General features: G+C 39.4%; 1 long non-coding RNA gene across 1 annotated transcript in view; it reads right to left on the bottom strand.

Moving 5' to 3' along the window:
* The window catches only part of LOC123575201 (uncharacterized), a 273,494-nt gene that overhangs the window by 133,360 nt on the left and 118,394 nt on the right, over positions 1-21,740 (bottom strand). The gene's annotated exons all lie outside the window — the stretch shown is intronic.

The raw sequence follows: 21,740 nt of genomic DNA, 5'->3' as shown, positions 1-21,740 counted from the left end.
CTGAGATTGATAGAAAGGGAATGTTCAGGTTGAAATAAAGACTGTGGAGACCAAAGTTCTTTTGAAGTCTTATGGTGGCTGCCCTTAGAGACAACAGATGACAAATGTTTCCTATTCAGATCTTAATTAATCTCTTTAGGATTGGGAGGGTCTGGAAGAAAAAGATCTAGCTATGTTAACAGAGATTCTTTACAGATGCAAATTTTCCCCCACAAAGAATAGCTTTGCAGGGCCATTTCAAAATATGGTAAAGAAGTATGTTTTGAGGTAAAATGTTTTTATTTGCTTCCTTGTCTCTTAATGCTATGCCAGAGTCAGGTTGGAAAGTAAGTCATGATATATAGAGTTAAATAAAACCCATATGGTAAGAATCTATCTATCTATCTATCTATCTATCTATCTATTTATTTATTTTGAGACGGAGTCTTGCTCTATCGCCCAGGCTGGAGTGCAGTGGCGCGATCTAAGCTCACTCTAAGCTCCACCTCCCACATTCACGCCATTCTCCTGCCTCAGCCTCCCGAGTAGCTGGGACTACAGGTGCCTACCACCATGCCCTGCTGATTTTTTGTGTTGTTAGTACAGACGGGGTTTCATCGTGTTAGCCAGGATGGTCTCAATCTCTTGACCTCGTGATCCACCTGCCTCGGCCTCCCAAAGTGCTGGGATTACAGGTATGAGCCACCATGCCTGGCCCATATGGTGAGAATTTATGATTTGTAGGGCATGACACTCAAGAAATTTGGGCAAGATAAAAAAAAAAAATCAGAATTTAGTCCTCAGGGCAAATAACTTCTAGAAAACTCACAGCTTTTCTTGCAATCCACAAGCAAGGTTTCAGAGTTCATGAAGCCTCTGCAATCTCTTGCTATGTCCAAGGCTGCAAGTGCAAACATGGAACATCTTGACCAGGACTCCGTCCTGTGAGATCACTGTGACAAGCCTGGCACACATTTTCCAGAGGTTGCCCAGCATGGGCGTGTGTGCATCTCCCACAGGAGTCTTCTGGGTGGGGGAATTCAAGTTCATCCTGGAACCTTCTCCTAGACGGATATGAGAGCCAGCAGGAAGAATGTTCCTTTTCTTTTTAAGTCCTTTAGCCTTAGATTTCAGGCAAATTTGAAATAATTGAGCATCTTCTTTCTCGAGAAAGAAGAACCTGTACTTTTTAGAGGACAGGCAGAAAATTCAAGAGACCACAGTTCTTTTCCAATTTGGTCACTACATTCAGTTTTCATGGGCTAGCCACTTTATGTTTGAAATCTCAACCTCTCTCTGATCTATCCAAATAATGATTATAAGAATAGAAGAAAACACTTACATAGTACAAATTATGTCTACACATGAACATTCCCAGCAACCTTAAGAAATAGTATTCCCATATTACAGATTGGGCAAATGAGGCACAGAGAGGTTAAGTAACACACCCAAGATTGTACAGCTAACGGATGGTGAGCTGGGATTCGAACCCAGTGTCTGGTGCTGGATTCTATGACATTAACCAATTCACAAGGCACTACTGAAACTTGAATGTTTCGTGTTTCAAACTGAAAAGTATAACGATTTGCTGGGAGATAAGAGACAAAGTGGTTTTTTTAAAAAAAGGAGCCAAGAGTATCAGGTACCTCTGTTCCACCTGCAAAATCTATTATTAAGCTACATTTTATAACCCAGGTGTCAGTGGGCCCTCCCTGCCTGCTCGGGATGATCCTGAGATCTTGTCTTAAACTCCCAAATTCCTCAGCATGTGATGTTTCAAACATCAGCCAAGATTTCCACAAATTTCTAGCTGCTCATAACATTATGTCATATTTTGCCTTTTGGTTTCCTGTTTCTGTTACACATATAATAAAATCTATTCTCACAAAATATTTTTGGGCAAACAAAGCTATCATGAGGAGAGAACTGTTCCTGAAGTGTCATCTGGTCACCCTGACTCTGGTATCTTACTGACTCTCCCTCACCATTTCCCTCTGGCCCCTTCTTTCTCCTCCTCATTCTTCCCACTCCAATCACCCACCACCACCACACCCAAAATGGAACAAATCTTCCTTCAAGTCTTGTTCTTAGCAAAATCCTTTTGCTGCTTGGCCCTGTTCTTGAAGTCTCACCCTCTACCCCAAGCAGTGTAACAAACAAAGACATTCTGGTGCCAGCTGTTCAGATAATAACATTTGTTCTCCCTCATTACAACTTGGTAATAATGTGGTGAATGTGATAAAAGAGAGAGGGTGTGGTTGTACAGAAGAGATCAAGACTGACGATGCTAGGGAACGCCTCGGTCTGCTGTAGCCCTCTATTGGTGTTTACGCCTTTCCACGCAAAGTCAATAAAAAGTCTGGAGTGAAGCCCTTTGGAGGCAGGTCAGTGGATTCGAGGGAGACAGACCAAATGGCCCCTCGTGATGTTACATTCTAGAAACAGAGACGGACAACAGATACACAAATGAACATATGGCAATGTCAGGCAGGGATAGTGCCATGAAAGTAAGAAATAAAAATAAAATCCCAAGACCTCCCCCACTCAACTGAACGGATCCCCTCTTAGCCAAGGAGGCCCCAGAGAAAGTTTAAAAACTTGAGTTCCTGGCCATGACAGGACAGGAGGCTGGAGACACCTCGGTATACCCCCTCCTTCGCTAACATCCAGTGAACTTTATTTCCTCAGGGAGATATAGAAACCAGTCCTTTTAAGAAAGACTTGCTCCACTGCCGATTTCAAACACCTACCTGATGTTGTAGACTTTTTGTGGTTTTGACACAACAACTGACAGCATTTCCTCCTGATAAAAGACCACTGACCCTGGAGTGGTTCTGGCCAGTTTACACAGGCTGTGCACAGAATGCCTTTGTCTCTTTTTCACCTTTTGATGTATAGATCCCAATGTTAATGCAGTTAAATGTTAAGTCTCCACACCAAAGTAAACATGGGACATATGTAACATTCACTGTTGCTTATGTGTGTGCAAGTGTCCCTCCTTTATGAATATTCAACGCTCCTTCCATAAACTGTTAAATATGTGTACTTAGCCAACTCCTTCAGTATAAACTCCTGTTTCACCCTTCCTCCTTTGAAATACCTAGTTTCAGATTCTGCTGGCAGCTATGCTTCCCAACCTTCAGACAGCAACCATTTATAAGAAATAAAGCTCTCCTCTCTAAATTTACAGCTATTGTGATCTTAAGCTGACAAAAGAAACTAGAGCTGATGAAAGGACAGAAAGTGAAGGTGTAAGGGGAGGTATTCTGAAAGAGTGGTCAAAGAAGACACCACTGAGAGGTTATTTGGGCAAACACCAGAGTGAAGTGAGGAAGCGAGGCACGAATTTCTCTAGGGAAAAGCATTCGAAGTCAAGGGAGCAGCAAAAACAGGGTTGATTAAAATGGCAAGAGGATGTGACTACAGTGGAATGGTAATAGAGTTTAGGCCATTATGCTCTGTTCATTGCAGATAGGAAAGGCAGGGTGTTGACTTCCATGCATAAAATTTTTTGTCTTTAGTCAGCTAAATATTTTGAACATATGATTCTATACAGACATATCTTTCCCTTTTAGACCTAAGTGTAGACCTTTACGTTAGTTATTTTCATATTTATTAATTTTTACCAAACTTAACCCATAACAAAAATGTTCAAAACAATGGTTTGAATAGTGACAATGTTATTTCCTCAAATTATTTTCTTACTCGAGAATTCTATCAGCTTTCTTCCTATACCACTTCATGAATAGATGCTTTCTTAATGGTCATGTAGTGTGAAGTATAATTTATTTGTTCCAGGCCTTGTTGGTGGACATTTAGCTTCCTTCTTGAAATATTTGTGTGTGTGTGTGTGTGTGTGTGTGTGTGTGTGTGTGTGTGTCTGTGTCTGTGCGTGTGTGTGTGTGAAAGAGACAGAGAGAGAGATTTGTGCTCTTCTGCTCACCATTCCCCTCTCCCACATTTCTGTCTACTCTTTCTCTTCTCTTTTACAAGATTTCCTACTTCTATTCCCTTGAATGTTTATGCTGCCCAGGGCTCTGTCCCCTGCTTCCTGTTCCTGTTGCTCTACATACTCTCTGAAAGACTCTAAAAAAAACTATGCATTCCTTTCCTATATGCCAGCAATGAACAAGTAAAATTTGAAACTAAAAACCCAATATCATTTACATTATCACTCTCAAAAGTGAAATACTTAGGTGTCAAGCTAACAAAATATGTTCGAGATCTATATGAAGAAAGCTGTGAAATGTTGATGAAAGAAAAAAAAAGAACTAAATAAATAAAGAGATAATCCATGTTCATGGATAGGAAGACTCAATATTGTCAAGTTGTCAGTTTTTTCCAACTTGATCTATAGATTCAATGCAATCTCAATCAAGATCTTAACAAATTACTTTGTGGACATTAACAAAGTTGTTCTAAAGTTTATGTGAAAAAGAAAAAAGACCCAGAATAGCCAATTCAATATTGAAGAAAAAGAACAAAGTCAGAGGACTGACATAACCTTGGTACTTACCTAGGTACTTACATACCTATAGTATGACTTCAAGACATACTATAAAGCTACAGTAGTCAAGATAGTGTGGTATTGGTGAACTAATAGACAAAAAGGTCAATGGAAAAAATAGAAAGCTCAGAAATAGATATACATAAAGATAGTCAACTGCTCTTTGAGAAAGGAGTAAAGGCAATACAATAAAACAAAGACAGCCTCTTCAACAAGTGGTATTGGGACAACTGGACATTTACATGCAAAAAAAAAAAAAAAAAAAACTAGACAAAAAACTTTACATCCTTTCCAAAAATTAATTCAAAGTGAATCACAGACCTAGATGTAAAACATAAAATTCTGGCCAGGTGCGGTGGCTCACACCTGTAATCCTAGCACTTTGGGAGGCCGAGGCGGGCAGATCACAAGGTCAGGAGATCAAGACCATCCTGGCTAACATGGTGAAACCCCGTTTCTACTAAAAATACAAAAAATTAGCCGGGCGTGGTGGCGGGTGCCTATAGTCCCAGTTACTCAGGAGGCTGAGGCAGGAGAATGGCGTGAACCTGGGAGGCAGAGCTTGCAGTGATCGGAGATCGCACCACTGCACTCCAGCCTGAGCAACAGAGTGAGACTCTGTCTCAAAAAAACAAACAAAGAAAAAAACAACACAAAACTATACCTCTTAGCTGACCTTAGATATAGAGATAACTTTTCAGATACGACACCAAAGGCACAATTGGTGAGAGAAAGAATTGATAAGTTGGACTTCATTAAAATTAAAAACTTCTGCTTTGCAAAAGACAATTTCAAGAGAGTTAGAAGACAAGCGACAAACTGGGAGAAAATATTTAAAAAGGCACATCGGATGAGAAGACTATTACCCAAAATATACAAAGACTGAAAGACAGATATTGTATGATATTTATATGTGGAATTTAAAATAGTCAAGCTTAGAGACACAGAGTAGAATGGTGTTTGCCAGAGGTTGGGGGGCAAATAAACATATGAAAAGATGTTCCACATCATATGTCTTCAGGGAAGTAAAAATTAAAACAACCATGAGATGCCACTACACACCTGTCTAAAGACAAATTACAACACACTTATTCTAAAGGTTTAATCAGCTTTATTTGTGAACCTAGAATCAGACACTTCATGTCATCAACTAGAATGAGTGCTCTGATAAGCTTAGTAGAGGAGGTTGGCTTTATAGGCAGGAAAAGCGTAAGGAAAACAGAAACAAAAAAACAAAAAGTAGATTAGTCATTTGAAGTTGCTTTTCTTATGAAGATTAAAGCAGAGAGGATGTCCTTATCATGCCAGCTAAAACTAGCCAGTTTGGGATTTGGCTATTCTCTCTCTCGATTTTTCAGAAGGTTAGATAAAGATCTTAGTGTTGGCTTGGTGGCATGGAACTTCAGCATGAATAACTCCGTTTTGGTTTGGTCCGTTGGGCCTAGTTCAAGAGCTCAGTCCAAACCAATGGCCTCCTATAAATTTTATTTAACACACATATTAGAATGGCCAAAATCTAGAACACTTACAGCACCAAAGGCTAGGAAGGATGTGGAGCAAGAGAAATCCTCATTCATGGCTGGTGGGAATGCAAAATGGTACAGCCACTTTAGAAGATGATTTGGATGGTTTGGATGTTAACCAAGGGTCTTTTAATACTGATATAAGTGGGGTAAGTCTCAGTCCAGCGAATTTCATTTGGTAATTAACTAACTAGGCAAATATGGAGTTCCAGGCACTGGGAGGGTCTGGGAGTAAAATGAAAAGCAAAGCAGACACAGAGCTGCTTTATCTGGATTTGTCTGGCCTTTGTCGTCAATCCCTGGGAGGGAAACTTTAAACCCTTAGAATTTCCCACGTGATAGGAACGTCTCTGTTACTCATAGTGGGTCCCTCAGACCACATCTGAGTTTATGCTAAAAGGTGACTCAGGATGGGGCAAGACCAACTATGTGATTAGAGGTTTAGGACTTGGAGCCACATGCTAGCAGCCTGCCCTCCAGGGAGGGGAGGAAGGCTGGAGACTGAGTTCATCCTCATCGCCAGTGATTCTACTCGTCATACTCATGTAATGAAAACCCAGTAAAAACTCTAGACATTGAAGCTTAGGTGAGCTTCTCTGATCAACAGTACTCTATGCGTATTATCACGCATGGATGTGACAGGAGAATGTGCCTGACTCCACAGAGAGGTCACCAGTGGCTTCCCATTTGGGACCTTTCCAGGCCTCACCCTATGCATCTCATTTTTTTAAAGCTGGTCTTAATTTGTATTGTTTTGTGCTGTAATAAAATTGTAATCATAAGTATAGTATTTTCTTGAATTCTGAGTCATTTCTGGCAAATTATCAAAGGTGATAGTGGAAAATCTCTGGTTTATGGCCAGTTGGTCCAAAGTGCAGGTGGCCTCGGAGCCCCTGCAGTTGTGGCCGTCGTCTCAAGCAAGGGAGGTCTTGTGGGGGACCTTGCCCTTCATCTGTGAAGTCTCTCAGAATTGCCTTGCAACCACCTGACTGTCATGGGTCGTGCCTAAGCTGGAGGGAACTTGTTGAACAACAAAAGAAAATTAATTGCGGCCTTGCCTGTAGCCTAGAGCATGTTCTTGTGTTATTCCATCTCAGAGATAACATTTCTTCCCTTGTAGCACCTGCTTCAGTTTATTACACTTGATTAGGTGACCACTAATTGAAGTTAGCTTTCCTCACTAGTGAAGCGGCCTTGTGTCTGCTTTGCTTTCCATTTTACTCCTAGCACCTTCCAGTGCCTGGAACTTAATATTTGCCTAGTTAATTAGTTACTTAGTGAAATTAATTAGGCTGAGACTTACTCCTACCCCAATACACTTACCTCCAGATTAAAAGATTCAAGGCTGAGATCTACAATTGATTTTCCTAACAGTGAAAAAAGTGATCCACAGGTTTTTTGTTTGTGTGTTTGTTTGTTTGTGTGTTTTGAGACAGAGTTTCGCTCTTTTCACCCAGGTTGGAGTGCAGTGGTGCAATTTCGGCTCATTGAGACCTCTGCCTCCCAGGTTCAAGCGATTCGCCTGCCTCAGTCTACTGAGTAGCTGGAATTACAGGTGCCCGCCACCACATCCAGCTAATTTTTGTACTTTTAGTAGAGATGGAGTTTCACCATGTTGGCCAGGCTGGTCTCAATCTCTTGACCTCAGGTAATCCACCTGCCTCTGCTTCCCAAGGTGCTGGGATTACAGCTGTGAGCCACCGTGCCCAGCTGTGATTGACATTCATAATTGTGAAAACAATTATTTTTCTAGGCTTTGGTCTAGGGCATCAGAAATGCAGATAGTAAGAGCTCTTAAGAAATTCACAGCTTTTATGGAAAACTGCAGATCAAGGAAATGTCACATCTGCTCTTATCACACAACAACTTGGGAGTTTCTTTCAGTGAGTTCCAATCCTGGTGTGCCTTGTGCTCTTCCACATGAGAAAGTATGTGCACCTCTGACACTCCATTGCTTTGTGTACAACATTACCATGTATAGACTTGATGCTGTTTCTGTGGCTGGTGCCATCATGTTTAATTACTACAGAAGAAATGAGGCCTGTAACAAGACCAAAGAGGTCAAGAAAAAAAATTAGTAAATGAAAATGGAAGACTGAAATATGAAGCTAGTAGGAAGGCAGGCACTGGCATAGTCTCATAAAAGGTCTATCACTTGCCAAGAAGTGTGCTAGGCACTGGGATACAAAGAGAACAAGCCGTGATCCCTGCCCTCAGAGAGAACCAATCAATAAAGAAACCATTACAAATTGATTATGCCATTGTTTAAACAGATGTGCCTACCAAGTGCAGTGAGAAGAGAGGGGATGGGAGCATTGAGGCCTGTCTGAGGTTCAAAGAAGATAATGCGAAGAAGGAAGCATAGGAGTTGCAGCTTTCGTAACGTGTAGGGATTTTCTAGTGGTTGGGTGACGAAGGAATTCTGCCTGCCGAAGGAACCACACATTCAAAAGGGTGGAGCGTAGGTACTTGTTTAAATACAAGTGGTTGTATTTGGTTTAAATATAAAGCGTGAATGTGAGAAAGGGTGATAAAGGAAGAGTGAAGTAGAGGCGAAAGATTGTCTTAGGCCACAGACGAGGTTTGGCAGCTACGGAGAACCTGGATCACAAATACTAAACATGCAATGTAATACACTTTAGATTACAACTTCTAAAATAATTTTTAAAAATTAGTAAACAGATGAACCAAAAAATGAACTGAAGTGTGATGAGGATGGGAGTCTCATGACCTTATTCAGAAGATGTGGACATTATAAAAATCATGCTGAGGGCAATATGTGATCACAGAGAGAAGTGAGGCAGCCAGTGAGTAATGAAGGAGAGGATCTTGTAGTGCAACTATATCAAGGGACATGGGAGATAGAGGACAAGGACAGGCAAAAGAAGTATGTGGGATCTGGCATCAGTAGACTTGCAGATGGTTGAGAAATGGAAGACAGGGAGTCCGTGAAGTCTCTAAGGTCTCTGGCTTGGATTGGTAATGGATCATGGAGTCATTATTTGAGAGGAGAATACAAAAGGGAAGTGACTGAGTTCAGCATGGGAAAGCTGCATGGAGATATGTAAGAAATAGCTGGAGCTCAGAGGGAGTGTTTGCTGGAAATGAAGCCTTGAGAGCCACCAAGTCAAGGTTATGGTTGAGCTCACAGACTAAATAAGCTTGATCACGAAGAGCTTATAAAGTGAGAAGAGAGGAGGCAAGGGCAGCCCATTCTGAAGAGCTTGGGGCAAACATCCTGAACTTTAGCATCATCTACAAGGAAGATGTTCTAAGAAGAAAACTACTAGTCACTGGCACACAGTCTGGCTCTAAGAGTGTTCTTTAGATTTCTTGTCCAGATTGCTTTGCTCTCTTGATTTGCAACTTCTATCTATGTATATTTGATGAATAAATGTATGAACCTATCTGCTATTTCCAGACCTAAGCAATACAGCGACAGGTGCAACAGGAGTCATAAAAATGAAAAGAAAAAACAAGAAGAAAATTGTAAGCATAAAAGAGAAGCAGTCTTAAAATATGTTACGTAAATAGAAGAGAAACAAATTGTTTAACAGTGATCAGTGCATTAGACTAGTAAACGTAACCAGTAATTAGTGATATTACCTGTAAAGGAAACAAAAACAAAGAAATGAAAGATAAAGAATAGTTATAGAGATAAAGACATAGTGATCCATAAGAAGGAGCAAAAATTCAGAATTGAGATAATAACCTTTCCATAAAAACACTGAGAAACCACATGCCAAAAGATGAGGTTGGATGTTTACCTTATATCATATACGAAAATTAACTCAAAATGGATAAAAGGCCACTTGATTTAGCAAAGATTTTTTTTTTGAAATGACACCCAAAGCACAGGCAATAAAAAAGAAAAAAATAGGTAAGTTAAATTTCAAAATTTGTGCATCAAAGGACACTACCAACAGAGTGAAAAAGCAACTCACATAATGGAAGAAATCATTTGCAGATTATGCATCTGATAAGAGATTGATATCCAGAATACATAAAGAACTCCTACAACTCAACAAGAGCAAAACATAATTTAAAAATAAGCAAAGGAAATAGACATTTCTCCAAAGAAGGTATACAAATGACCAGTAAGCACACAAAAAGATGTTAACATCACTAGCCATTAGGGAAATACAAATCAAACCACAATGAGATATTATTTCACACCCATTAGGATGCTATCATCCAAAATTTAAAACTTAAGAAAACAGAAAATCACAAGTATTGACAAGAATGTGGAGACATTGGATCCCTCTGCATTACTAGTGGGAATGTAAAATGCTGCAGCTGCTATAGAAAATGGTGCAGCAATTTCTTTAAAAATTAAATGGAGGATTACCTCATGATCCAGTAATTTCATTTCCGGGTAAATACTCAAAAGAAGTGAAATTACTGGTTTGCTAGAGTTATAACAACATACCACAACTGGGTAGCTTAAGCAACAGGAATTTATTTTCTCACAGTTCTGGCGGCTAGAAGTCCTAAATCAAGGTGTTAGAGAATTTGTTTCTCCTGAGGGTTTGCTTCTCTTTAAAAATTAACTTAAAAAATTTTACCACAATTTTTAACTAAAAATTAAGTTAATTGTTAATAATTAAGTTAAGGAAAGATTTTTGTTTATAGCCTAACTGAGAAACATATTTTTTGCTACTCTCCAAGAAATGCTAAAGCATAATTTAGTCAATGGGAAATCTAATTTTAACCATAAATTCCACTATCAGAAGGGAGCATTGCAAGAACTGACCACGTTAGGTGCAAGAGGAGCTTTTTGTTTGTTTGTTTGTTTGTTTGTTTTGTTTTGTTTTGCTTTGACATGGACTAGCCTAGGGAATTGCTTGCACTTTTCCCTTGCCTGTAAATAAAAACCTGGATCTGTGTTCTTATTTGGATACAATATTTTAAATATAAAAATAAGACAGTTGGGTAATTAATTCGTAAGAATATCCCATCCAATTAAACATCCTGACTGGACCTTGGCCTTTGTGTAGCTTGCAGAGAGCTTGAAACAGCTTAAAATTTGTATGGTTAGAAGCACCCTTTTACCAGTTGTAGTCAGTTCTGGCTGCTATAACAAAGCATATAGGCTGGGTTGCTTGGAAACCACATACATTTATTTCCTACAGTTCTGAAAGCTGGGAGTCTGAGACTATGGTGCCAGCAGAGCTGGGTACTGGTGAGGGCACTCTTCTGGGTTGCAGTTCACTGTCTTCTCACTGTGTCCTCCTATGGTAGAAAGAGAAAGACAGCTCTCCGGGATTCCTTTCAGAATAGCTTTAATCACATCCATGAGGACTCCACTCTCACGACCTAATCACCTTCCAAAAACCCTGCCTCCTAATACCATCACCTTGCAGGTTAGAGCTCCAACATATGAATTTGCTGGGTGACATACACATTCAGTCCATTGCACAGACTAAATATGAGAGACGTCATTCACTAAGTCAATGTTTCTAGAACTACACAAAATGTCAAAATAACTAGGAGAAAAGAGAAAACTACTTAAGTGTGACATCAAGGGGAAAACGTATCACAGACCTTGGTAGTTTCTTACAGACAGGACTGGTGATAGAATCTGCAGGGCCTAGTGAAAAATAAAAATGTGGGAACCCCTTGTTCAAAATGCAGCCCCCAAAGTGCCACTGAAAGTACCAAAATATAAAATTTTTTCCTTTACTTTATGGTCTCTGACTTGGCTTCTGAAGATGTTTTTTATTTGCTGTTTAATGTTGCTCTAAGTAAAGAAAATTAAAACATTAAATTATAAGGACAAATTTTATTATGCATTTTCATATTGTTTTAAATGCAAATATAAGAACAGTTTACTTGGATGCAGAATCACCAGAATTACACAATTCTTATTTTGTAGCTCGTGCATGCAGGTGCATTTTATTCTTACCAAAACAAAGGAAAGTACACAAAGTTAACTCAACTGTTTTCATTTCACCTCTTGGTATGTATATACTCTACCAACCCTCTACTTTAGGCTACAGATAAGTAAGGAAGGATTGAAGGTGAAAGGAACAAGATCATCGCCCCATGTCATCCTTGTCAGCATAAGTGATGGCTAATACAAAGAAGTAACACCAATAAAAAAAGGATATCATACGGTCTGTTGGTCTTAGAAAACCATTTCCTTCTTTCTGCATTCAAAGGAAGTCCTGGTTCGAATAGAGACTGGCCTTTGGGGAGAGTCAATGCCCCAGCTTACACTGTCCTCACTCTAAGTTTCTCTGAAATCTTACCTGTCATGGACCCATGGGAATTCTGGACTCATAAGGCAACTCAAATGCTATGTGCTAATTGCGTAGCAAGGAACCGGACACCTATTGCCGTGATCTCCTCTGCTCACGTGCTTCCTCCTCTTCCCACTGGACTTCATTTACAAAGCTCAAAAGAATTTCAAGACAGTGACAGCAGAGCATTAAAAAGCAGCATGAGCCACTCTGAATGTGCTCCCTTTGTGACTACAAATGTTGAACACCAGTTTGCACATATTATTGAAATCTATTATATATGGCCATCTAGGAAGGCTCAAGGTAGGGTAACAAGGCAGCGTTCAATGACATATCACTGTGGGATGGCTGTTTTCACCAGTGCATTCACAGAGGGATGCTTGGAATGTTATCGGCTCCGGTATTCTAATATTGCCACATGAGATACTATTGTCATGCTCCTCAGTGGTATTTCCTTCCAAAAATAAGTACATTAATTAAAAATTTAAAAAGTACACAAATATAATGAACAAATAATACTTAAGCAGGAACTGGCAGGAATGAATGGAGGAACACTACCGAGTCATCTTACAACAGCAGCACAACTCACTGGAAGAAACTCAGACACGGAATGATGCTTCAAATGCTACTAATGGACTACGCAAAGGAGATACTGAATCTATGAAGGGTATTGAAATGTGTACTTTTCTTCAACTTATAATTCCACTCATTTTAAAATTCTATACATGTCTAGAGTAAAGAGAAAATTCTTGGAAAATTGCTTTTACATTTATTTTTCTCCACTATAATTCAAGAACATTTAAAAATAATATGAGGGACTGTAACTTCATGATGCCACAAGGGAAACGTCACAAATAAGGAAAACAAGTTGATTTTAGTTAAAATAAAAGAAGCATATATGACATAACATTTAAAAAAGAAAAATCCCAGTTTTTCAGGCCACACAGACTTGTTCACTAGCTGCACTCTGGACCATGAATTCAGCCATTCAGATTCACATCTTGGTAGGATTTACTATCTACCCTGGATTGGAATATTGCCATTATCAGCCTCCAATGAAATAATGGGCTTAGGCAATAATGAGTTTTAGTTACTAAAACCGTAAGATGAAAAGTTGATAGGTAAGATCACAGTGGATGAATCAGGCTGATAACCTAGGAACTCATTGATCGATCTTAACATTACCAAATATGACATTGTGTGCCTCCTCACAGAAATACACACCACCACCTGGAAAGTATCAATGCCAAAAATATTGAATTGAATCTGATGAGGCATCTAGATCTATCTACAATCTAGAAGAGCACGTTAATTGTATATTAGCATGATTTTACACTCATCGTACTAATCATCAAAGTCCAAAATGTGGCGAACGCTACATGACAACCTATTATCTTTCATAAATGAATTGCAGGGAGCCAAAAATGTCAGGATGTGGACACCTGTAGATGAAAATAGATTAAAGCTACATATTCACCAAATACAATTAGTGAACCTTGTTTGGATCCTGTATTAGTCTGTTCTGACACTGCTAATAAAGACATACCCAAGACTGGGCAATAATTTATAAAGAAAAAGAAAAAGAGGTTTAATGGACTCACAGTTCCACATGGCTGGGGAGGCCTCACAATGGTGGTGGAAGGCAAAGGAGGACCAAAGGCACATCTTACATAGTGGCAGGCAAGAGAGCTTGTGCGGGGGGACACCCCTTTATGGAACCATCAGGTCTCATAAGACTTGTTCACTACCAAGAGAACAGCATGGGAAAGACCCACCCCCATGATTCAATTACCTCCTACAGGGTCCCTCTCATGACATGTGGGAATTATGGAAGCTGCAATTCAAGATGAGATTTGGGTGGGGACACAGCCAAACCATATCAGATCCTGATTCAAACTAAGCAACTGGAAAAAAAAAAATGCATGTGACAATTTGAACACTAACTGGATAATCTGATAATATTTAGAAATCATTATTAATACTTCAGATAAGATGATGTTTGCACGCTTATGTTTTTAGAAAAAAAAGAATTAACTTATAAAGATAAATACAAAGACTTTTATAGCTGCAAGTAATTCTATGATGTCTGGAATTCAAAATAATCCTGTGGTGGAGGAAGGGGAGTATGCATCAAATCAGACTGGGTGAAGTCAGATGATAAGCACATAATGCGAGCAGAGTTATTCTATTATTATATTAATAGTGTTATATTAATACTATTAGACCTTATACTATTCTCTCTACTTTTGCACCTATTTGAGATTGTCCACAATAAAAACTTTAAAACATAAAAATTTTTGAAAGCAGTATTTAAACCATGGTTTCATACCACGAGCTGTAGTCTTTACTCATATTTCATCCCTCTTCATGGCCTCTTCCATGGTACCAGGTGTGTGTTACTCACTTTATGTATGTTCCTTCGTATAAGCTGTTCCTCTGTGCCCTCAAGTGTCCAATTTACATAATCCCCACATTGCCCACACCCTTTCTTCCGTTTCTTGCCTGGAAACAAGAGACTTCAATACAAAGAAAACATATTTAACCCATTGATTGTTTTCTCCAGTGAACTTAGTCTGTCAGAAGTTAGTCTTCATTCATCTTTATCTTCCTCTCAAATGTTTAAATAGATGCCAAGTATGTAACATTCCTTGGTATAAATAAATGAAACCATGTAATCATCATTTTCATCTATGTTTTCTGACTTCCTTAAGCAAATTTCCTCCTCCAAGATCTTGTGAAGCTCTTCAAACTTCTGCTAGCATGCTTACTAAGTCTATCGCGAGTGTCATTTTGCATATACCTACACTTATCTGTTTCTTCCTCCACAAGAAAGTGAGAGTTTTGAAGGTGGCAAGTGTTTCTTATTCCTCTATCTCCAGTTTGACATACACTAAGAATTCAATAAAAAATTTTTTGTGTAAAGGAAGAGAGGTAAGAGAAACAGGGGCAGGAGGGAGAAAGAAAATGTTTAAATAAATACATTAGAAACTGTGAATATTAATAGTTTAAATATTTGACTCCTATATTTTTCCAGTGTTGTTCGCCTGGTAAATCTGCAGGGCTCATACCTTAAACTTGAGTCATGCTTACTACTTATAACTAGCTTCCACAAATTCTCCAATTGTATAAGAAGACGTGAACTATGAAAATCCACAAATATAGTATCTGAAAAATCACGAAGTACAAGGTTAATCACACAAGATTAGGATTGCATCCCAAATCTGAAAATAAAATCATTAACAAAAAAGGCATACTATTTTTGAATAATAAATTAGGTAAAAAATTTTGCAATGAATCAAAATTTCCATCAAAGAAGAAAGGAGAAAATATGTACATGATCACAAAATTAATAAAAATGGACATTATTTCAAGAGGATTTGGCTTGAAAGCTTCTAGGTATTAGTTTGTTTATTTCTGTGTGTTCAAAAGTTGTGAAATACATAGTTTCTAGGATAGAGTGACCAAGTATGTTTTATTTAATCATCATTCCACATGCCTTCCACCTGTTGGGAATAGACCGTCTCTATCAGGTCCTGTCTGCTTTAAGTCAACATCACTCTATTCATCAAGCTGACAATCTTAAATGGAAGTCAGTGTTCTATTTGATTTTCTGCCATCATAATGTGCCTTCAGCCACAGCCACTTTCAAATTGCTTTTTCCTGGGGAAGATTGCAATATGATAAGCTCACAGCCAAAAAGCCTTAATAAATCAAATGGCATGGAGAATAAATGTAAAAAATGCACTAAAAGAGGATGTCAGATCTCATTTATTTTTCATTTTACTCTTTCAGTACACATATATCTTTTTTATGTTGAAATATTATCTCTAAATCATCCATTCAAAAGGGGATTTTCAAATTAATTTAATTTTCATAGCTTGTGCAAGCAAAAACAATAAGTAAACAAACAAAACAATCTTTCAATGGCTAAGCTGTGCTTTTTCTTTCTCCACGGAACACCTGCAGGCTGCATTGACTTCTGGGAGAGCTGATGTACTGTCTCAGAACTTACAGGTTTTTAACATGAACTTATACAACAGCAACTACAAGAAATTGTTCTGGGGCCTACCAAAAGTTAGGGATACCTGTTATTTTAGTCTATTTTCTGCTGCTATAACAAAATACCTCAGACTCAGTAATTTATAAAGAAAATACATTTATTTGTCTCACGGTTCAGGAGGCCAGGAAGTACAGGTTCAAAGGGCTGCATCTGGTGAAGGCCTTCTAGCTGCATCATACCATGACAGAAGGCATCACATGGTGAGAGAGCCCGAGGAGAGAGTGCACCAGTCAGAGAGAGATTGGGGGCTGGAACTTCATTTTTATCAGGAACCCAGCCTCACAATAACGGCATTAATCCATTCACAGAAACACAGCCCCTCATGACCTTTTCAATTCTTAAAGGCCCTACCTTTCAACACTGTTATAATGGCAATTACACTTCAACATGAGTTTTGGCGGGGACATTAAAACCGTGGCACCTGTGCATCAGTTAGGATCTGTTCCTCGGCAAATAATGGCACACAACAGGGCTTAACACACCATTTACTTAATATGGATTCAGAGGCAGACAGCACTAGGGTTGGGCAGGCACACCAACAATGCCACCAAGGACTCCACACTTTTCACCCTTCCTCATGATCCATAGTGTGTGAGCTTTTGTCCTTGGGCTTCTTTTCTTTTTTTTTTTTTTTTAACGGAGTCTCACTCTGTCACCCAGGTTGGAGTGCAGTGGTGCAGTCTCGGCTCACTGCAACCTCCACCTGCCAGGTTCAAGCAATTCTCCTGCCTCAGCCTCCCAAGAGCTGGGACTACAGGCGTCTGTCACCACGCCCAGCTAATTTTTGTATTTGTAGTAGAGGCGGGATTTCACATGTTGGCCAGGATGGTCTCAATATCCTGACCTTGTGACCGGCCCACCTCAACCTCCCAAAGTGTTGGGATTACAGGCATGAGCCACTGCACCCAGCAGGGCTCGTTTCTTTATAGCCATCATATGCTCACACAGCAGTTGTCCAAAGGGAGGGAGGAAAGAAGGCAAAAAGAGCTTTCTCTTTGCCCCATTCTCTCTTCTGTCAAGGAGAAAAATCTTTCCCAGAATCCCCCATAGAGTTCCCATTTGGGTTCCTTGGCCAGAACTGGGTCACATGCATAGCCCTGGAAAAAACACTGGCAAAACAAATGGGGTTAACATGATTAGCCTGAATCAATTACAATTCAACCCCTGAGGTCTCACACTGTTCAAACAAAGGAAGACTTCACTGCTAAATGATGAAGACTTCACTATTAGCAAATGCCTTCAATCAGTCAAAAATTATATATTTATCCCTAAAGACACCTATAATTCCATTTTCAGCAAGTTAATACATTGAACAGGGCATGCAGTGAAGTAGAATAGAAATCAAAATACAAAAGATAGATAAAATATTAGCCTTGATAGTTGGAGCTTTAATAAAAGGCCAAACAAGCTTTATTCTTATTTTTAAGATAATTCTAAGTGTGTGATATTTACCATAAAGGCTTCATTAGTGAATGTTAGAGATTTATCATTTTCCTTTCATGTAATGACCTTTACCATTAGTGAATGACATTTGTTAAATTAAATCAACAAGTTCTCCAAGAAGAAACATGAAATTGTAGAGAAGTGTCTAAATGTTAATGTTGCAAGCCCATGAATAACCTTTAAGTTGTCTCTGCAGAGGCTAATTCATCATTAAATGCGACCAGTTCACTAGCACTGAGGATACCAGGAACACCTATTTTCTATGAGATCATCACCATTATTCAGATTCTACACAAGAATTTTTCAACAACCTATTTATGAGTCTACCTAACCGTATCATCAAAAAGGACTTACCAAGTTCTTACTTAAATACAGCTATACTATTTCCCTGCTGTACCAAATCACAATCATATATATATACACACACACACACATATATACACACACACACATATATACACACACACACATATATAACACACACACACACACACACACACACACACACGTTTATACTGGAATTTTTTTTTTTCAAAAAAAAAATTGGATGGAGTTTTGCTCTTGTCGCCCAGGCTGGAGTGCAATGGCACGATCTCCACTCACTGCAACCTCCACCTCCTGGGTTCAAGTGATTCTCTTGCCTCCGCCTCCTAAGTAGCTGGAATTATAGGCGTGCACCAACACGCCCGGCTAATTTTTATATTTTTAATAGAGATGGGGTTTCATTATGTTGGCCAGGCTGGTCTCAAACTCCTGACCTCAGGTGATTCACCTGCCTCAGCCTCCCATAGTGCTGGGATTACAGGCATGAGTCACCGCACCTGGTCTGGAAAGATTTTTTTTTCTAAGACAACTGGTGCTGACTCCCAGCAATCAGCTTTTCCTCTTCTAGTTTCCTGCTAATCATTCATTTGGTAACTGCCCATAGCGCTGCCTTCACTGAGCTCTGTGCCATCAGTTACAGGGGGTTCTCCTTAGAGAGGAGCAGAGTTGTCCCTCCGTGCTTTCCTCGAGCAGTCACATTCTCCACAGTCCTCAAATATCACATGGACTGTGGTTCACTTGGGTGTATTAAGTTGTTTTTGCATTGCTATAAAGAAATACCTGAGACTGGGTAATTTACAAAGAAAAGGGGTTTAATTGGCTCATGGTTCTGTAGGCTGTACAGGAAGCACGATACTAGCATCTGCTCAGTTCCTGGGGAGGCCTTGGGAAGTAAAATCACAGCAGAAGGCAAAGAGGGAGCAGGCACATTACATGGCCAGAGCAGGAGCAAGAGAGTGAGGGGGGAGATGCCACGCACTTTTAAACAACCAGATCTCGCAAGAATTCATCCTCAGGAAGACAGCACCAAGCCACGAGAGATCTGCGCCCGTGATCCGAACGGCTCCCTCCAGGTCCCACCTTCAGCATTGGAGATTACATTTCAACATGAGATTTAGAGGACAGAGATCCAAACCGTATCAATGAGCCATCCCTGTTTGGGTCTGTCCTCAGACAAAATGCTTCCGGAAAAGGAGCTCAGATCCTTTGTGTCCATATTTGTTTCACTCTGAAATATCCTTAGACTTGCCACAAAGCAACGGAAGCAAATGAAGGCTGTGTTGTCTCTTTCTGACGCCTCAGCTGATACGGCCTGCCCAGAGAATGAAACTCTACACTTCCTGTACATTTTCTTGATACAAATATAATATTTAAAAGAATAATAATTTATTTGTTTTCTTTTATTCAGAAAATGAAACACCTCTGACAAATCTGTAATGACCCTGAATTCTGGATGATGAAACTGTGTGGTCTCATATTCCATGCTCTACTCTCCTGTGCTTTCACAAGCTTTTAATATAAACAGCGTCTTTGGAATCGTTAAGGGTTTTTTTCCCCCCCTAGTGGAAAACTAGCAGTTTTGAATTCCCACTACTCATTCGGAAAATACTTAAGCACTTACTATCTGCCAGGTGTTGAACAAGACACTCAACAAACGCCATCTCTAACCTGCTGGTAATGATTGCTAACCATTTAGGCATTTTCTGCATTTTTCTGTTGAGGGAATGAATGCGCAGAGAGCTTAATGAACCTGCTCAGGGTCCCACAGACAATAACTAGAGGTGCCAGAAACCCATAGGACTGCCCAGTTTGGGTTTTAGTGTACTAACACTACTTCTAAGAATTGTGTCACGTTGTTCCTACGAAGGTCCCAAGAATACTAAATGGAGAAAGGAGAACCTCTTCAACAAATGACAACGAGAAAACTGCATACCCACACGCAAAAGAATAAAACTGGATCCTTATCTTCCATCATACACAAACCTCAAATCAAAATGGATTAAAGACTTAAACCTAAGACCAGAATCTGTAAAACTGCCTAGAAGAAATCAGAAGGGCAAAGCTCTATGATATTGGTCTGGGCAATGATTTTTGGGAATGACCAAGAAAGCACAGGCAATAAAAAAGCAAAAATAGACCAACAGGATCACATCAAACTAAAAAGATTCAGCAAAGCAAAGGAAACAATCAACATAATTAAGAAACAACCTATAGAATGGGAAAAAATATTTGAAAACCACGTATCAGATAAAGGGTTAACATTGAAAATACGCAAGAAACACAAAAGACTCAATAGCAAGAAAACAACCTGATTTTTAAGTGGGCAAAGGACGAGAAAAGACATTTCTCAACATAAGAGATACAAATGGTCAATGAGTACATGAGAAATGCTTAACATCAGGAATCGTCAGAGAAATGTACGTTAAAACCACAATGAGATACGATCTCACACCTGTTAGAATGGTTGTATCAAAAAAATGAATGATAACAAGTGTTGGTGAGGATGTGGTGAAAAGGGAACCCTTGTATACAGTTGGTAGAAATGTAGATTAGTACAACCAGCATGGAAAACAATACGGAAGTTACTAAAAAAAAAAATAAAAATAGAGCTACCATGTGATCCAGCATTCCCTTTACTGGGTGTCTATCCAAAACAAATTAAAATCAGCGTATCAAAGAGACATCCACACTCCTATGTTCAATGCAGTATTATTCACAATAGCTAAAATATGAAATCAACCTAAGTATCTCTCAACAGATGAATGAATAAAGAAAATGTGGCATATATACACCATGGATTACTACTTAACCTTAAAAAGAGGGAAATCCTGTCACTTGCGACAACACGGATGAACCTGGAGGACATTACGCCAACTGAAATCAGCCAGGACAGAAACACAAATACTGCATGACCTGACTTATGTGTGGAATCTAAGAAAGTCTAACTCCAAGAAGCAGAGAATAGCATGGTGGTTACGAGACAGGGATGGGAGGGTTAGGGGGATGTTGGTCAAAGAATACAAAATATCTGTTAGACAGGAGTAATGAATCCAAGAGGTCTATTATACAACATGGTAATATAACTAACAACAATGTACTGTATTCTTAAAAATTTTAAATAAAAATATATAATTTTTTTTAAATTGTGCCTCTTGGTAATACTTTGCCTTGCTTATGTGGCCCTCGCCTACAGTTAGCACATATCATTTTTATTCTGGAGCTCAGCGATACATTTGGTGTTTCTAGAGTGGTGGCCTCGGGCTTCAGACACTTCCTGGTTACCGTCTTCATCAGGATCACTCATAACTGAGGCGACATTTCACTTTTAGTGTGTTTCAGTTGCCCCCAACAGTACATCTCTGAGGCACAACCACCCACAAATTCAGAAACGCAAAAAGCCCAAGAGGCATGGGGCAGCTAATCCCAGTTGAGAGACGGCAGCAGGCTTCCCTCTGGCCCCAGCACTGCTTATCGGAGGCTCTTCCCTCCCTCTCCCTGCTTGTTCTCAGTCCTGGGCTTTGCTCAGGATGACAATGGTAAACTCCACAACGATCCCATAAGCCCCACCAATGATCCCTCTTTTGCTCTACAACTTCAGCTCTGACATTTTGCAAATTTCCTGTCCCCTGTTCCAGTTCCTCTCTCATTTTCTATACTCAGAA

The sequence above is a fragment of the Macaca fascicularis genome, chromosome 8, assembly GCF_037993035.2.
Source record: "Macaca fascicularis isolate 582-1 chromosome 8, T2T-MFA8v1.1".
Taxonomy (NCBI): Eukaryota; Metazoa; Chordata; class Mammalia; order Primates; family Cercopithecidae; genus Macaca; species Macaca fascicularis.
Note: the sequence above shows the minus strand (reverse complement) of the source record. Positions and strands in the feature narration are given on the sequence as shown.